At 43.6% G+C, this 18,377-nt stretch overlaps 1 protein-coding gene and 1 long non-coding RNA gene across 12 annotated transcripts in view; one reads left to right on the forward strand and one right to left on the reverse strand.

Annotated features, from left to right (window-relative positions):
- The window catches only part of PHF21A (PHD finger protein 21A), a 136,397-nt gene extending 122,737 nt beyond the window's left edge, over positions 1 to 13,660 (reverse strand). For 4 of the 10 annotated variants that reach the window (XM_050336589.1, XM_050336591.1, XM_050336581.1 and 1 more), the window contains exon 1: positions 13,249 to 13,660. The gene's annotated coding sequence lies outside the window, so the exon portion shown is untranslated. Of the gene's footprint in view, positions 1 to 1,317; positions 1,444 to 11,974; positions 12,430 to 12,523; positions 12,542 to 12,569; positions 12,869 to 13,248 lie in introns of those variants that run through there. The other 6 variants (XM_050336585.1, XM_050336584.1, XM_050336583.1 and 3 more) reach the window with 6 other exon arrangements.
- Positions 13,661 to 13,923: 263 nt separating this feature from the next.
- On the forward strand, positions 13,924 to 16,606 carry LOC126651075 (uncharacterized). Of its 2 annotated transcripts, none has more exons than XR_007631551.1 (4): positions 13,924 to 14,021; positions 15,413 to 15,554; positions 15,654 to 15,847; positions 15,985 to 16,606. It is a non-coding gene; the product is annotated as an uncharacterized LOC126651075 (long non-coding RNA). The 2 variants fall into 2 exon arrangements; XR_007631552.1 differs by lacking the exon at positions 13,924 to 14,021 and having other exon boundaries at positions 15,035 to 15,554; positions 15,985 to 16,098; positions 16,270 to 16,606.
- Positions 16,607 to 18,377: the final 1,771 nt, after the last annotated feature.

An 18,377-nucleotide genomic window follows, 5' to 3' on the forward strand; every position in this document is an offset into this window, starting at 1 on the left:
TCCAAACCAATAGAACAAAATATCTGTCCCTGAACAGTACTCACTTGGGGGGACTGAATAATTCTGCTCACAGAAGCTGTACTCAAAATAGTTTTAACAAGTGGTTAAGACTTCAGCACTGATGACAGCAGTTCCTCAATGTTACTTCTGCTGTATATTGAACCATTCCTCACAACTAGGTATGTAAACGTCTTTGTACCAAACTCAGAAAGTATGACACAGAAACAGTGATGGTATGCAGCAAAGTTACTGGAACCTCATTCACACCTGGGTCTTAGACAAAACACATTCTGGAGATGCTTCAGTTTGGTAAATGTAAGCACAAACCTTAACTTTGACTCTCTGGACACATTTAGGATGTGCCCATGTATCATGGGCTAACAGTATCTGTAAAAACAATCCTGCCTACATGGTAACATGCAATTTCCTGTATTAATTGTAGTATAATGTGATGGAGCTAGAAAGGTGGACAAAAACAATTTCAACAGCAATAACCGCCAACATCTTTCCTCTGTATTTTTTCAGGTTCTGCAGAATTTAGAATTAATCCCAGCACCAGTGCTTGCTTATGCAACTCAAATTTCACTGGATTTCAACTTCACACTTACTAATCATTATCTCCCCTGTGCATTGGGTCTCCCATTCCCATTCAACCCTTCACTTTTCCCTAAACCCAAGATAACCTGAGGAAAAAAAAATACCCAAAACTTAAAACTCAAAAAAGTATCCTATTTTATTCTGTACAACCAGTTTTACAAGGATCTCGCCTCCTTTGGGACAGGCACTACTTATTTTTACACCGCCCATACTTAATCAGTAAATCATTTTTAGGCTCACTTTTGTTCACAACATAGCAACATTCAGGATGTGAATGAAGCAGGCATTCTGCTGGATTAAACACACAAATGAAGGCCTCTATTCCTAGCTTAAAGTCTTCAATAAATTTACTGAAATGCAGAATAAATCAATTTCTCCCTCTGCCTCAGTTTCTCATCTGAAACATAGGAATAATGCTACTTACCAGACTGACCTGTTATCTTTCAAGTAAAGCAGATTCGCGAATAATAACAGGCACACCTATACTCAAGTGAATAAACTATGCTGATTCACAACAGCAGACTGCCTGGGCCAAATTCCATGCTGTATTAACAAGTCAACAGGAAGCACTCCAAAATTATTACACTGATGTGCTCTGATCTTCCTTTCCCTACATACCTGTCAGCTGGCACTCTTGCTACTCCCTGTAAATATACAGGTACAGGTATCAACCTCAAATCATGTCTTCCCTTCCCTTTTTATTATATTCTCCCTCCTTACCCCTTAAAAGCCTTTTTTCTTCTTTCTCCTCAAAAGTACATAAACGGGAACTGTAGCATCTGGAGAATGGTATTTGTAGCTGGGGTAGTCACACTCAGTGTGGGAGTACTGATGGTAGTCACTAATCTGAAAGGAAAAATTCAAGTAACCATACACTTAATAGAAGTTCCTTTCTTCTCAAAATCATGATTATTCAATACAAGTAAGAAGATTTACACACTATGTTACAAACATAGCACTGAATTACTGGGTCAATTTAACATGGAATCACATAAGCATACACTTAGTGTTTAAAGGAAGAAAAGTGCAAGATTGCTGTACAATGAAAGTAGACTTCAGCTACAAGAAAAACAAAGTGTCCAAAGCAGTTTTACTCATACTGATTGCCACAGATTTTTAACTGATGGTTTACTTGAAGTTGGAATAATAAACTGTAGGTTTATCTAATTTTAGTGGCTACTATAAACAGCTGAAAGGCGTATCATTTTCAACCTTCGCAATGGTGACAGAGGGTGAAAGGGTATAACGGAGCATGGTATGATTGCGCTTTCTAAACAAAAGGATTAGCAGTTAGAAGAAGGCTCTTTGTGGCAGTCAATTACTTTTATTCCCAAGGAGCCAAGACCTATCCCCAGGGTGCTTCACCCAGAGGAGAAAGCGGTAACGTTCTGCTGAGGGACACCCCTCCCTCACATCCCCTCACACTCAACATTACCACAACCTTCACCTGCTCTCCTGGGACCCACCGATTCCATGTAGATAACAGACCCACTCCAATACTGTCCTAGGAGATGGAGACAACCACCACATGCCAAGAAGGCTTACCACAACAGCAGCGACTAAGAGGGGTCAAAGCAGTGCAGACAAGTAAACTAGTATCACATATGCCACAGCAGTATCAAGACCAACACTCACACTACTGTGGTATCAGTATAGTGCCCATCATTATGGAAACTGCTTTGTAGTTACCCTTTACACAAATTCTGTTGTTTAAAAATTAATGCCTAGATTTTTAATGATTTCTTATTGTTGTACTAGAAAAGATGTTTAAAAACATCTTTCTACACACACACACACACACAAATTCTCATGCACTGTTCTCATTACATTGTCCTTACATATTCCTCTCCATGCCATTTCAAGGATGGCGCTTTTTTCGCTTTTAAAATGCTTTTGAGAAAAATCCTAGCTCCTATCAATTTAAACTCTGGTTATTAACCAACAGAGGGTGGGGGGAAGCAATGAGGACCAGAAACATACACCGTGTAATTTTAAGTCCCTTCTAATACAACTTCTAATCCCCAAGAACCCCATATGAGTCTTACTGCCTACTGGAATAACAAGGATTAAAATGCATCTTGTATATGTGGGAATATGGAAAAAATTGTGTTAAAAAACATGCAGAGAGTATTTAACTCCATTTCCCAACTGATGCAAAAGTTTCTGAAGAAACTACAGGAATTGCTGGTATAGCTGAGAGAAAAGTAGAGGCACGTCTAATACATGGTACTTTCTACACACAAACAGGGATTTAACAGATGCTTGTCCCATTCCTTAGTTTAAGTTTTCAAAAGTCTTAAGAGTAAGACAGCGTATACATATTATGATGAAATCACCCAATATACTAACAATAAATTTAGCATAAAGGAAACCCGGCATTTTTGAACAAAAACAACCATAGGCACAGAAGTGTAGATTAAGGTCCCAAATGGTAAGGAATTATTCACTTTTATCTTACTTCAGGAAGAAGCAAATCTAAGATCAGTATTTTTGCTCATGCAATTTGCAGCAATGACAATGTCAGTGCAAAGCAACTTGAGGTCCACTATTCACACCCTCACTGACCTACGCTGAACTGATCAACTCTGCAGTTAAGAAGATACTGTTACCACAGTAGGGCACTAACCCTGCACACGCATCTAACAGGTCAGTAACACCAGGTTTTGACAGCAAAAACTGCAGCTCATCACCATAGGAAAAAACATTTGACTAAACACTGAACAATCTATTAGAGTTCTGCATCAACAGCCATGCATCCAAATATAATTCCTGTGAGAAATAAGGTGGGAGAAGACCATGTAAGTTTTAAGAAGAAACAGCCACACAGGGATGAGAATTATGGGAAGGGAGGAGACTTCCATGCTTACTTTAGAGCATGACATTCAAAAGAAAAGTAGAGCAGGTGAAATATGCCAAAATGCAGGTGGAAAGGGGAAACTAAGTCTGATTCTGAAACAAGTTTCACTCTGACAAATCCACTGACTTCAGCAGAATTCTTTAAGAACTCAAAATAAGGGGTGTGACGCAGTGGGATTCCTCCTTGAGAAAAGAATTGCAGTTGACTCAAGGATGGGTACTTGGCATTCAGAAACAGCACAAACCTTCCTAGTGCCTCCTAGTTTATTTCTGACCAGAATGTACTCTTTGAAAGGTAAAAAGGGAAGCTCAGGTAGCCACATCCTTTCCGTTTGGGGTCACTGACAAGAGCATCCTTAATACAGCAAATTCATGCTACACACAACAATAGATTTACATGATAAAGATGCTTATCAGAGACAATTACTGCAAGCTAAGCAGCAGTGAAATGGTATCTGGAGCTCCAGCTAGATGCAAATTAGCAAAAAGCTTCATTATTAGTAATATAGGCCACCGTAGTCCTTTATTATAGAGTTGCAAAAAACGTTTTTTTTAGTGGGAGGTGGGGAGTTGGATTTTTATTGCAATTTTTTTGTTTGGGCTTTTTCTTTTCTTTTTTGTTAATCCATCACAAGTCAAGTTATTCAAATTTCAGACCAAACATTTCAATTGGGGCAGTTTTGTCACACTCGTAAAAAGGGATAGAGACAAAAAGTATTTCTTGGACACATCAAGGACTAATTTCTAGCTTTCATGTAAAATTTTGTTGTGTTAGCAAATTAAGCAAAAGCCCTGAATTAACAGATTCCAAGTTCTTACAAAGCGTTACAAGACCTCAATATTAGCCACTTTTTAAAGGAATAGCAAAGACACCAGAAGCCAAAGTACCCAGTGTAAGATCCCCCAAGGGTCAGCAGCAGCATCTTAAACGGGCATCAGATTCTTCAAATTTTGTCTGGTGCTTCAGCCCTGCAAAATCCACTTTAAACTATCTTTTTGGGGAAAAGAATGAAATCCTGGTACCTTCAATTCAACTGTGAAGCTTCCCATCAGCTTGAGCAGGGCCAGGATTTCTTCCCAGATCAGGACAGATTTGCTTTCAGGAGATAAGAAGAACTTATAGAAAAGTTTTTCTTTACAACTATGCATCAAACCCTTTTCTACATCCCTATTACCCACGTTCCTTATCTAGAATACCCTGATAGAGCAGTGTTTACAAAGGGCACTGTTGCAGGCTCTCTACAGAGGGTAGAACGTCCTTGAAGGACAAGATACATCAGCTTTCCACTACATATAGATTTATCTTGGTTTCCTCTGCTGCCTGTTGTGTAGGCCCAAGGAGCCAATGAAAGGGAATTTCATCCTTGCACAGCAACAACTACAGCCTTTCTAATCATGTCAAGATACTAATAGTAACTATTTCAGCTAACAGTGTGTCCTGTCAGCAATTTGCTTCACATGGGCTGTGAAGGGGCTGGGAACACTTAAAGAGAACTATATTACTAACTGTTTACACAGTCTGTTACAGTTACAGAGTATGTAAGGTTTTAGATGTATCTCTGTAGATTTACTTTTTTGCATCAGTTTTAAACAGAAACGTCAGCAACATAGGGTGTGTACAATGCATCAGTGCTGACAAAATACAACCACTCAATCACAGTCTCAAGGAAGCTACTTAACTATCTGTCATATATATAATCTGTACAGTTGAAGGAGGAAGCAGCTTTTCCTTAGGTTTTGGGGGCTTTTTGCACACCTATGAAGCAAATATGAACTCTGAACTTACAATGAGTGGAATTTCTGGACACGTACTAAAGGAAGGATTTTGTCACACAGACCTAGATAACAGTGATTACAAAGAAATTACTTTCCAATATTAGAAGTTCGAAAGTCTTAATCTTGGTGCTACTTATATATGTTCTGATTTCAGGCATTCAGCTATTCTCTCTGACTTCTGCAGGATTTAATGTAAAATACATATGACTTTTTGCAAGACTGGAACTCTAATTACTTTCTCCAAAGTTGTAAAAAAATATGTTTATTTCATATTGTTTAGCACTTAAATATAAACTTTCTATATTACTATCTCATGCAAACTGAAGAATAAAGAAATTGACAGGGATCAGTTTAAGTTAAGTGTTCAATCACTTGAAAATTGACTGCAGTATCCAAATCATGGCACATGAGCCTACAGCAAACACCAAACTTGTTACTGGTTGAGCAACTGGAATCAAATTAATGTCCATGTTAACTGTGGCAAATCCCATTGAGCATCTTGTGTGGAAATACACAGTTCTTACTGATATAAAAACAAGCATTCTGAAAAGTTACTATTCTTCTACCCCTACTTTGGACACACATCACTTTCTTTGATGAGAATTCAAGCACAGCAGTCAAGACTCAAACACACCTTACAAAAACTGCCAGATGTGCTCTGCTGTTGGTTGCACCTGCCCTGCTCACACGTACCTGTGTGTGAGTCTCTGTGTCCCCTTGGGAACCAGCGATGGAGTCACCAGCCCCTACAGTCGGAACACAAACCAGGGCCCCTACTTTGTTGCATGAGGCACCTTTGTCATCACTCGCTCTCAAGAACCAGCAGAGAAGTGAGATCTTGGCAGGTAAAAACACCATTCAAATTCCCCTTCACTCTGACAGAAAACCACTGAGACAGTTGGGCAGCAGCTGGAAAGAACAACATGGCTGCCATACTGCCAGTAACAGAAATCTCCTTCTGCCGAATGTTTTCATCCATAGCATTGCTTTGAAAGATTAAAAATTCCCAGAACATCAAACAAGATACTTGAAATCACTGACAAAGCAAGGTGTTAGTGCAATTTTTAATATATTCTTTGTAAAAAAACACATAATCAGTTGGAACATTTCCTTCATCCACTGCTTTTCTCTAAAAATACCACCCAACTACAAACTGTCTTCGACTTGTAAATAAAAACTACACAGGATTAAGCTGACCAACAAGAACTGTGTAAGGTATTAAGGACTGAGTTTCTAGAACACTGTAACATCTTTAACTCTTCACTCCAAATCTCCAATTTCCGCTCAAGAAAACTACAGGTCCCAGGATGCCTCAGGATATCACAATCCAGGCAGGCCATTCTGATAAACACACAGCATAGCACACTGGGGGCTGTAGTTTCCACAAGCCACATTCTTGCTGAAGATGAGACCAGATGTAGGCCATATTGCACACTTCCAGAGGCCCACAAACAACACACACAGCATAGGGAGAAACCACTGCTACTAATCATCAGGTAAGCTGCATCGATATCCAGTTCTCCTATGTTGAAGTTAAGAGGCCAAAGATTTCAGCATAAATAAACATCAACTAACCAACAGTCCTTAAAGAATAATCAGCCGTCTGGCTACCTTTAAACATGCACAACGGGTCGCAGCTTTTTAACATCTTTTACTAAAAAACAATATGAATTTATGGGGTTTTTTTCTCCCAAGACTGTTACATTTCATAACATTAAAGCGTACTCTTCTGAATACCAGTAGGAAAAGTATGTTTGGTGAGGGGCATATTCTCCCTGTCCAGAATTTAGTAATCTGGAAACAAATTACTCCCTTCCTCCATTTCTACAACATGCTGAAGCAGTGGCTTGCCTCTCTTCTAAGAAAAAGCAGTGCTTAGCTGAAAATTAAATAGCTGTGTCTCAGCGTAGGCCTCAGAGAGGAATACGCTGTACTTCAATAAAGGGAAAGGCAGCTCCCCCTACCAGTCTGTTTTAAGAAGGTTTTCACCCAAGAAGGAAACAACCAGGGAACAAAATGAATAAGTCCTCATTTTTTTGCCTTCCCATTTCCCTGAGCTCTGGATTATTATTATTAAAAAACAGTTATATGCACATATAATATCATCTAAGTACTTATATGCTTCCTTCATCCTCATAGTACACTACAGTCTTTGCAGCATTTCCAGGCTAGCAAGCAGCACCTGCAAAAACACGCAAAAGAAAAAGGACCACGCAAAAGAAAAGGCTGGGCCAACAGAAAGACAGCATCCCACAGAAAGAAACGGTGATGCTTCAATCACCCGAAAGTCATCCTGATGCACTTCCCTGCTGAGGCAAGAGGCCTCAGGAGCATCTAAAGGTTTTGTCAACACAGCAATGCCGTCCATAGGCCGAAGACAGCTGTTGCCATAGTTACTATCAGCCAGCTTATCAGAAAATAATTATTGCGATTACTCAGAAGTTTTGTTAAAACAATTAAAAGCTTCAATAGGATACCACTTGATCTCTTCAATTAACTGTTTGCAACTACACTGCCTTTGGGATCCACATGGTTAATAACACTTGGATCCGCAGTGTTGAAGAGGAACAAGGGCAGGAATCAATGTTCCTTCTCCCTTTCCTACTGACAGCTTGTATTTCACAGGCAGAAACAAGGAAACCAAACCACTGAAAGCTTGGCTGCTCTACTACAGTTCTCTCGCAGGCCTGGAGACTGAGTCCAGGCACAGGCCATCTTAAGAGTCACAGCCTCAAATCTGCCCTTGTTTGTTTTAACCATTCACATATTCATACTGCAATTCAAGAAACACACAGACTACATTTTCAAAACCTATTTCTAATTACATCTGCAAAGGTAGTCCCTTCAATTCAGAGGCAGGCACCACAACTTCTGTACCAAGCGAACTTTCTCTTTTGACTACTACTGTCAGGTGGAGGGGAAGAATAAGAAAACAAACATTTTAAGAAACCAGACACTAGAAGCTGTGTGAGCATGGCCTAGAACAGAGATCACATGAAGCAGAGTCTTTCTCGTCTACATACCACTTATAAATGCATTCCCACCAGTAACATCAAACATTAGGCTGGGGCTGGAGGTCTAGCAGGCGTGGGGGTGGAGCATTTGTTTTCTGGTGTGAGGTTTTTTAAAGCATGCTTTGAGCATCCAATCTCTTCTCATCCAGGAGCGAGTGCTTGTATTGACAGTGAAGAAGAAATCTCAGGCATGAGGGAATGAATAATAGGCAAACCTTCTAGGCAAAGAGCTTTAAAGGCACAGGGTACTTGATAATTCCATCAGAGATATTAAAGTGATATAAGTAATAATCAGAAAATAAATGCTGCAGAGAAGCCTGTAACAAGCAGCACTTTTCCTCAAAAGCCTGGGATGATCAAAGTATTAAAACAAAAGACTATGTGCTAAACTTGTGGCTTTGTTAGGACAGTAGACAGGGCAATCCTCTCAGACCAAAGGAAGGGTTCCTGCCAGAACTTTCTGCAGCTACAAAAATTATTTTAGAGACAGACGATTCTAACTGCAAAGTCTGATTACCACGTGAGTGCACCCTTCCTCATCACCAAATACATTTTAAAACCCCTTGATTTCTATACATTTTACAGCCATTCTATGATCTGTACTTGCCACTTTGCTTTCATAAGGTTTTGACATAACAAAAGTAAAATCAAACTCAAAATCATACTTTAACAATTTTGGTTCAGTGAGAACTTGGTACAGTGCAGGAGCCATAAATTATTTAAAACTTTCAAAAGAAATACGAGGGTTTTTCTTTTCTTTTTTAAATGAGACTGTACTTGCAATAAGAAAAAAAAAAAAAGAAAGGGAAATTAGAAAACGCAAAGTTACCCCCCGCCAAATGTAAATAAAATTCTTTTTTGCCTGCATAATGCATCTCTCTACCACCAGCACAAGCCAGACACTGGCTTTGTGCTATAATGAACATGAAATATTAATGTAAGATACCTATAAAAACTATCCTTTTATATCCTCTATTTACATGGTACAGAAGTAAGTATCTAGCCCCTTGCATTCAGTAGACATCTCAAAACCCTTCTGTGCTCTGGCCCACCTTTCCAGTATATGGTTTGTTCCTAAATAACCTTTGTGCTGTTAAAATACATCAGAAACAGGATGTGAGCTGCTTTCTGGCACAGAGTAATTGAACAAGGGCAATTCATGAACGTACAGGAGCCAGGCCTTTTGTAGAGTCTTACACTTCTAGTATACAGCTACGCATGTGACTGCACAGTTGTGAGCATAAAGGGTGAAGGGGACAGTGAAGAAATACTATTAGAAGCTTAATAACAGGTTTTTAGCACTGCTCCTTCTACACAAGGAGCCTCTCTCGAAGGAAAGGTTTTACAGCTCACATCCCTGTACGATGGCCCTCCAAAAAATCAAAGCCCTATCAAAACTATGAAGTTCTTTCTGGAGGATTTTAAACAAGTAAAATCAACAAACCTGAAACAATAGTAAAAAAGGCTAAGTCACCAACATGTGTTTCTCACATGATAGTCATCTTGAGTTTCTGGTATCCACAAAAAAATGCCAATAACGTATGAAATAAGATAGTCCATCAAGATTCCTTCAAACTGGACTAAAATGAAAGAGAAATCTCTGTTGTAAACAATTTCCAGTAATATCAATTTATTTGACCAAATAAAGTTCTTCAGGGCTCTGAGAATAAGTATAAAGAGACTGAACAGCTACAGTGTGTTCATTATAAACAAACTGCATGAGCAACCCAAGTGATAGCCAGGCTCACTATCAAAGCTTTCCAACCGCACACGGAATTTTACAACTTTCTAAGGAGTCAATAAAACACATTTTATTTTCAAAAACAAACATACAAAAAAAAAAGTTGTTTGAAAATTGTGTCCCTTGAACAGATCCACTCCAAGACATTTTTAATTATTTTTTTAAACCATAATTTCTAAGTTGAACAGGCACACAGAAAACCTCATCTCTAAAAAAAAGAGAAGTTGACATAAGAACTATTTAGGCCCAATACTTGAAACACAGCTGAAGCTGAATGGCCTAGGGTGATGAAAGATCTTTACAAAACCTAAACTCAAAGCAGATATTTCACTGTTGAAGCTGGAAAATACACAGCAGTTTTTCTTTCCTGAGCAACATAAGTTTTAATTTCCTAGTTTTGCTCTAAGTTCTTTGAAAGAAAAGGTTTTTATTTTCATTCCCTTAAGAAAGAAAACAACTTTCAAATGCCTTCTTCCAATTCACAACAAACCCAGTTCAGGGAGCATATAGAGAGGAGCAAAGATTAAAAGCTTTCCCACAGAAATCTTACAACAACTAATGGCAAAATAATTATTAATAACAAAATACTCCTCAACACAACATTTTGAATTATACACGTTAGCTTTGCCAGTTAAATGAAAAATCACCAAAATCCACAATGGGATCCACTCCAAGTTTCTTGTCGCTCAGGTCAGCACAGCTAAAAAGCAGGGATATGACATGGGTGACATCCAGCTGGTGGCAAGTACTCTCAGTGAGCAAGCACCTACCTTCTGCTAGACAACGGGTCTCTTAAGACCTTGAAGAGATACTCTACACATGCTACTATGCAACATGAAATCAATGGATGAAGAGGTTGCTTCATAATCCCTCTGTATGAGCTCAAACTCCTAGCTGATGTAACTATCATAAAACAATTTAATTTCTCTACCACAGTAAAGTTGAGAGATTTAAAAACATGCAGGAATTGCATCATTTTTTTTAAATACAGTTTTAAAGTTTCATTAATTGAGTTACAGAATTCCCTTCTAGAAAACAATAATAAAAAGTGCCCCAAAGAAGCAGTTTCATTTAGCTCTCTTGAAGTATGCACAGATATAAATAAAATTCCCAAAGCCTGTGATCTTTCTACTAAAGTGTGGCAATTAACTTCTTTAACTAATATGAGTAGTTATGTTTATTTTTTGTTTCTTAAGATCCTGTTTTTAGTAGTAATATCACTATTTAATATAACCTATAAAGTTATATCGTACACAATCACTAACAAGCTTAATATAAAGGTTTTAGCATTACACGTTAACCTGATAGAAATAATGAATTTTAGATTTTTAAGGGTTGCTCTTTTTTTCCCAAGGCTTTGAAAAGAATGTTATTTTTTTCACAGATTAAGCTCCAAAAAAAGCCCATCTTTATAAAAGTTAAAAATTTCCCTGCTATGTAGCAGATACAGCCCCACCAACTAACCCGGGCAAGGGCAGGAAAGCAAGAGGAAGCCGACTTACAAAACTGAAAGAAGTGAGCACAATGAGGAAAAAAAAGTTAACAGACGTCCAAAATCCTTCTTATTTCTTATATTTGAAAATCTACAGCTAAGCAGAAAAGATGCATCCATCTATAAATCTATGTATCTATCTGGGTGTACAGGAGAATCTGTCCTTTAACCTGATAACAAGCAACAGCACAAGAAAATTTCCCTGGCCCAAAGGAGCCTACCCCTTACTGGAGCTCTGCCATTACGGAGCGCACATCCCCACCTGATTTCTCCACGCGCAGACCTACAGTACATCACAGTACACAACTTTCCCGTGACACGCCAAGTTATTACCCCCAGTGGGACCTTTTTACATGCAGTCTCCACGGCAAACAAAAGTTCATTGTCAAGCTCAGCGCTTGGGCCCAAACAAATATCCAAAGGGGGTAGGAGGGGGAGAAAGGGGGGAAGCACTCCTATCCACAATCATAAGATTTGCAGGCAATCACTGTTACTTACAATTAAAAAGTGGGAACAGGTGTAGGAGATATCATACTTTGATAGCTGAACAAAGAATATTACAGCACGTGACTGAAATGTGATGACATTTGTTCACCAATCGAAAACAAAAGCCACTCTCCAATGGCACTCTTTCCTCCACCCCCAAGAATTAGGAACTTGGAAATCTCTCCATATTGAAACACATCTGTTCATAGCCTCATTTTCTGACACTTGAGAAGAAGTTGAATGAAGAGCTCCATGCATTAATCCAATACGAATTCACCCAAAAAAACCTCGTTGTACAATCCCATCAGCACCCACCAAACTGCAGAAGGTGGGTAGGGGGAAAGCTCTACCGACAGCGAAGCTCGGAATAATAAAGAACGGAAAAAAATCAAAACACACGCTACCACCAAAAAAAAAAAAAAATACCCTGCAGGAAGGCAAGTGAAGAAAGGAGCATGCACAAGAGGACTACACCAAATGGCAGAGTCCCACATAGAGCCCCACTCCACCTACACGGGCGCAGGAGGGAGGGAAAAAATAAAAATAAGGAAGTGCCCGTACCCAATGCCGGAGCAGGAGTGGGCACCCCCGGGCCCCAGCCCCGTACCTGTGCGGGAAGGGCAGCCCCAGGGCGAGGGGGGCAGGCCCGGCTCCGGAATAACAAGTTGCTGAAGAAACGGAATTTTCCCGGCGCTGCTTGGGCCACAAAGACGAATGAAAGGAAGGAGGGAAGAAAAAAAAAAAAAAAAAAAAAAGACGCAGCAGCGGCTTTACTACGAATTATCCATCATCAAGAGCGGCATCATTTCCCAGATAATAATAAAACTTCCCCGACAGCATCGCGCCGAAGGACCCGACGAAGAGAAAAGGGCCTGGAAATAATCATCCTGAAGGAAACCGGAGGGGAGGGGATAAGCCTCCCTCCCCCACCCCATCCCCAGTGCAATGTGTCATCTCCTTCCCCTGCTCCTCCCCCCAACCCCAATGTGTCACCTCCTCCTTTTACCCCAAGTGTCACCCTCCTCCACCTCTCCCGCTCCCGCTCGCAAACTTCTGCCGGGGAGGCCGGGGGGCCGCCCCGGGACGCTCCGCTCTTCCCCGCCACCCCCCCGAGGGAGGGGCCGGGGGCCGCGGCGAAGTTGCTGCTCCTCATCGCCAAGTTGGCCGGAGAGTGCGGGGCGCGCCGGCGCCATCCCGGGGGGCGCGGGGGGGAGAGGGGGACGGCGCCCGGGGGCGGGGGCAGGGAGGAGGAGGAGGAGGCGAATCCGAAAGGTGGGATACTACACCCTGCTGGCGGCGGCGGTGGTGCTGCGGGCCGGCCGGGGTCCCCCTGGCAGGACCTCTCTGTGAGGGGGAGGACTCTTCTTCATAGGGGGAGGGTGCCGGCGCCGCCGCTCCTCTGGGCCTCCCTGTCCCCCTCTTCTGGGCGCCTCTCTCTCTCTCCTCCTCTCACTTTCTTTAAGCTAAGCGGGGAGTGGAAGATGGTAGGTTGCTCCCTTCTCCTCCTCCTCTTCGCTCGCTCTCGCCTCTGTGGGGTCCTTTTCCTTCCCCCTCTCCGCGGGGGGCTCCTCCTGCGGCGGGGAGGAGAGGGCGGGCGGGGAGGGCGGCACGAAGCCGGAGAGGCGCAGGAGGAGAGAAACTGTGACACAAAAACAAGCCGAGAAGCTGAACTCTTCTTCAATCCCATTCACCCGGCCCGGCCGCAGCACCGCTCGCTGGGATCCCTCCGCCGCCGGCCTCCCTGCCTGCCTGCCTGCGGCGCGCTCCCGACACGCCGCCGCGCGCGCCCCCGCCCGCCCCGGCCTGGCCCGGCCCGTCGCCGGAGACCCGTAGAGGGAGCGGGGACCGCTGGGCCCACGCCCACGCTCCCCCCTCCCCGCTGTGACGGCGGGGCACCGCCGGCCGGGCCCGGGCCGGGAGGGAGCCGGGAGGGCGGGCTCGGCGGCTTCTCCTAAGGGGGGACTACTTGACGTGTCGGTGCGGCGAATTTATTTCCCTTTGCCTAAGGAACGGGCTGTGCTGCGGCCCCCATTGCCTAGGGAAAAAGCCCGGATGTAAAGTGAGTGAAACTAAAGTAGAGTGAAGTAGGGCACCAAACTCTGCCGGAGCAGCGGCGCCGCCGGCCGCGGCCGCGGGGGGCACCGGGTGGCCGCGTGGCCCCGCACCGCCGGTACCGGGCGGCCGTGAGGGCGCGGGGACCGGGGGGAGCGGTGCGAAGGGCGGGGGGGGCCGCTCGCCGGCCGAGTCGTTCCCCCTACACCCCCATCACCCTCCTCCCCCGCCCGCCCGGCCCGGCGCGCGGGGCTCGGCGGGGCGGCGCGCGGGCGCGCGCGCAGCGGCGCGCGCAGGCAGCGGGCGGGGGAAGCGGCGGCGCGCGGGGCCCCGCCGCGAGGGGCTCCGCACAGGAAGTTGATGCAACAGGGCCGGGGGGGGGCGGGGGGCGCGCGCAGGAAGCGGCGGCGGGAGGAGCGCGAGAGCGGCGGCCTCGTCCCCCTGGATCATCATCCCCCTGGATCATCGTCCCCCTGGATGAGCCGCGGATGCGCCACGGCCCGGCCGCCCGGGCCAAGAGCCGCCCTCCTCCTTCCCCTCCCCGCCCCGCCGGCCCTGCCATGTTATTCGCAGGAATAGCGCACCCGCTCGCCGCGGCCGGGCAGGCAGGGAGGGTGTTCCCTCCCCCGCTTCGCCGTTCGCGCAGCGGGGTTGGCTTATTTATTTATTACTACTCCAGCGCCGGGCGATGCTGCCATTTGCTTTCGTGCGAGCGGCGGCGCATCAGTTTCCCTGCCTTTTTTTTTTTTTTTTCTTCCTCCCCTTCCTTTTCTAATTCCCCTCCCAAATGGGGAAAAAAAAAATCCACAAAATCAAGAAAACCCAAAGCCATGGCCAGTTAGAAACTTTCATAAGCAGGTTCAAAACAAGGAAGTTGCACGCCATGGATTAAAAGGTTTCTGCGGTGCCCGTTGGCGTGAAAATCAAACAGACGTGACTTGGGCTTGGGGGCTCCTCGCTCCCTCCCTCCGTCCCTCGCCCCCAGGGGCGGTGCCGGGCCCGCCTGTGCCGGCGGCTCGGGGACCACCGTCCCCCCAGCTCCCAGCTCGGACACAATGAGCTGCGGGGGGCTGCCCGAACGCGAGCAGCCAACCTGTGCGGGGTCAGTCCTTATCTACTATACACTGCCTTAAATTACAGGCATGCCTCTGTGCGTCTCCGCCTTCTGAAAGTCTCCGGAGTCTCAGAAATACTTAAAACCTCGCCTTTATCTCGGAGCCACCATTGCTAAGGCAGTGGGACATGTTCTGGACGCTGCGGAATTTGCATGAGCTCTCGCAAAAAGACCGAGTTTGATGCAATGCATACCCCATTTTTTTAAAATAGCCTCTCTCATCACTTTTATTTCTTCAGAATGCTCACAAGTTGTGAATAAAAGTGTTTGCATTATCTCTGCAGATGCTTCAGGAAGCCACGATGAACTCATTATTTTATTGTGAAACTAAATCCATAAAGCAGTCATGATGAGTAACTCGGGAACTTGTCGTAATTGGGCAGTAACGCACAGTTTTATCATCTGGAGGATTCTAGTGGGCTCAATGTAAGTGAGCATTTACAGCAAGGTTTCCTCTCAACTGTAAAAAAATATTGGGCCATTGTTTATTTAATTACTCTTAATTTCCCCGTTCTTTTCCATCAGGTGGTTGCCAATTCTGAACGATTTAATTGTGAACTTTACAACATTTAGTGCCCTTCTTAAAGCTGTAGCTCCTGGACTCATACAATTATGCAAGAAACTCAGGGGTTTTGTTTTCTTTTTAATGAAGTTTCTAGCCTGTGGATTTGTGGATGTGACCTTAAAGACACAAACCTTAAAGGAACAGAAAGGAAAAGGTACAAAGCATCCAAAAATGCCTTTTTTTTTTTTTTTCTTCAATGTCACTTTGTTTGGCTTTTTCTTTTCGAGGCAATCTCTCCTACACCGGCTTTTTTTTTTTCTTCTTTCTCCTTTTTTTTTTTTGTCAACCCAGGTATGATACTGAACAGCAGGTCTGATGGAGTACTAAAGAAAAGGAAAACACAGAAAATGTATCAGGGTGCTTGTTAAATAGTTACCGATAGGTACACAGTTCATGGAATAACAGGTAAGGAAGGGCATGTGCACAGGAGTACCAAAAATCTAGCAGCCATTGCAGTAGATTTTTCATGTGTCCAACACTGACAAGAAGTGTTATGGTTAGTATAATTAAGATATTACACAGTTTCTAATGAATATATATTCACATTTTATACTTCTTTCTACTTTACTTCTACAGCTTTTGAACAGATCAAGTAATCCTGGGACAAGGTCTATTACTGTCAGATCTGCTTGTAGTTTACTGTGATTTCTCCTGGGGCTGGGGCACTGTCCAGCCACCTCCCGTCTCACCCCTCCAGTCTTGAGTCCGTAACCAATTTTTAAACCCTCTGAAAATCCCAGCCCCGAACCTCTGATTTTCCCCCCTCCATGTAAACTTTTACTACCAGCACTTCAAGCTGTTGAGGCTGAGTGTTACAGCCAAGACAGACTGGGTTTTGATTTTACCTTCAGAGTTTATAAGCAAGAAGAAACTCTGAAAACTATGAGAACAGAGTTGCTTTTTTCCTTCAGATTTTTTTGATGGACAAACCAGAGAAATAAACAAGTGACTAAAGCCTGTGTATTTTACTGGTTTTTTCTCTTTCTGGTTAACAAGCAAGTTAAAAGAAGCTAGAATGAGTGATTTAAGTGTTATTCGAGATTTGGCATGTTTATTCTGCTGAGAAGTCAATACACACAGTTAGCCTAAAGTTTGTTTTAGAAATGAACTTTGGACAAAGTTCAAAGGAAGAATAATCGTTAGCTGTTACTGTAGATGCACGCACAAATTTTTCATGGTTTGTCTTAGAACTCAAATCCTAATGGATACTCACACACTGCCCACCATGATCTTTGGGTCACAGTCAGGTAGAGTGGCTCAGACCATTTGCACAGAATCATAGAATGCTTTGGGTTGAAAGGGACCTTAAAGGTTGTCTAGTTCCAACACCCCTACCAAGGGCAGGTACACATTCTGCAAGACCAGGTTGCTCAGAGCCCCGTTCAACCTGGCCTTGAACACTTCCAGGGATGGAGCATCCACAACCTCTTTGGGCAACCTGTTTCAGTGCCTCACCACCCTCACAGTGAAGAATCTCTTGCTGACATTTAATTGAAATCCACTGTTTTTCAGATTAAAGCCATTCCCCCTTGTCCTATCACTAGATGCCTTGTCAGAAGTTCCTCTCCAGCTTTCTTGCAGACCCCCTTTAGGTACTGGAGAACTGCTATAATGTCTCCTCAGAGGCTGAACAGCCCCAGCTCTCTCAGCCCATCTTCACATGGGAAATGCTCCAGCCCTCTGACCATCTTCATTATCCTCCTCTGGCCTTGCTCCAGCAGATCCATGCAACTCTTATACTGGAGACCACAGAGCTGGACAAAGCACACTAGCTTCTCTTAAGGTCTCCAGAGGGCAGAGTAGAGAGGGAGAATCACCTCCCTCGACCTGCTGGCCACACTGCTTTTGATGCAACCCAGGATGTCACCTTGCATATTTCTGGGTCATGTGGACTTCTCGTCAACCAAACTGAACTCAGCAGTTTAAACCACCTGATTATCACAGACATACTGAAAGTTTTTCCTTTAAAACTAGTGCACATTCACTACTCCTTTGTTCAGACTTGCAGTGCTGAAGAGAAGTGGTTCCTGGCTTTATGCTACTTAGCTTCACTTCCACGTCAGGAAAAAGAGCCACCACAGGTGTATGTGAAGCATTCACCTTTTCGTAGCATTAGAAGTGGTTTCATATACAAAATGGAAAGCAATGATACCATCAAATGCACAGCTGTTTGTTGAGAATACTTGAGACAAAATCTGAGAAGACATTAGTTAACATGCAGAAACAGTGTTGTAGCAGCTCATGGTAAAAGGAATTAGCAGCAAATGCTCCAGCTCCTAAGATACAGGTCACAGATTAGGTTGACAGTGGAGTAGCCACATAACACTTTCTCTTCCCCTGGTTTTCAGCAACAAAACTACCTTAAAAACTAAATTAAGAGTTAGTTACTTGCCTATTGCTGTTTTTCACTGTGCTTTTGGCAGCAATGCTAGATGGCTGGAAGTAGGAGAAGAGATAGCCTGTGCATCCATGCTTAAAAGAGAAAGCCATAAGACCATTTCAGGCAAGACATACTCCAGCCTAAGAAAGCAGTCGGCAATCTCTGTTTTTCTCATCAGTGTTTGAACACAGGGTTATCTCTCCAGCAGGAACCAGGCACGAAGCTTCTTCTACAAGCAAATATCTTCCCCTTCTCAGGGTCAGGGAAGGATAGGGCATCACTCACTTCCAGATGATAAGGAAAA

Source organism: Myiozetetes cayanensis, unplaced genomic scaffold (assembly GCF_022539395.1).
Source record: "Myiozetetes cayanensis isolate MyiCay16 unplaced genomic scaffold, myiCay2020 scf6-25, whole genome shotgun sequence".
NCBI lineage: Eukaryota > Metazoa > Chordata > Aves > Passeriformes > Tyrannidae > Myiozetetes > Myiozetetes cayanensis.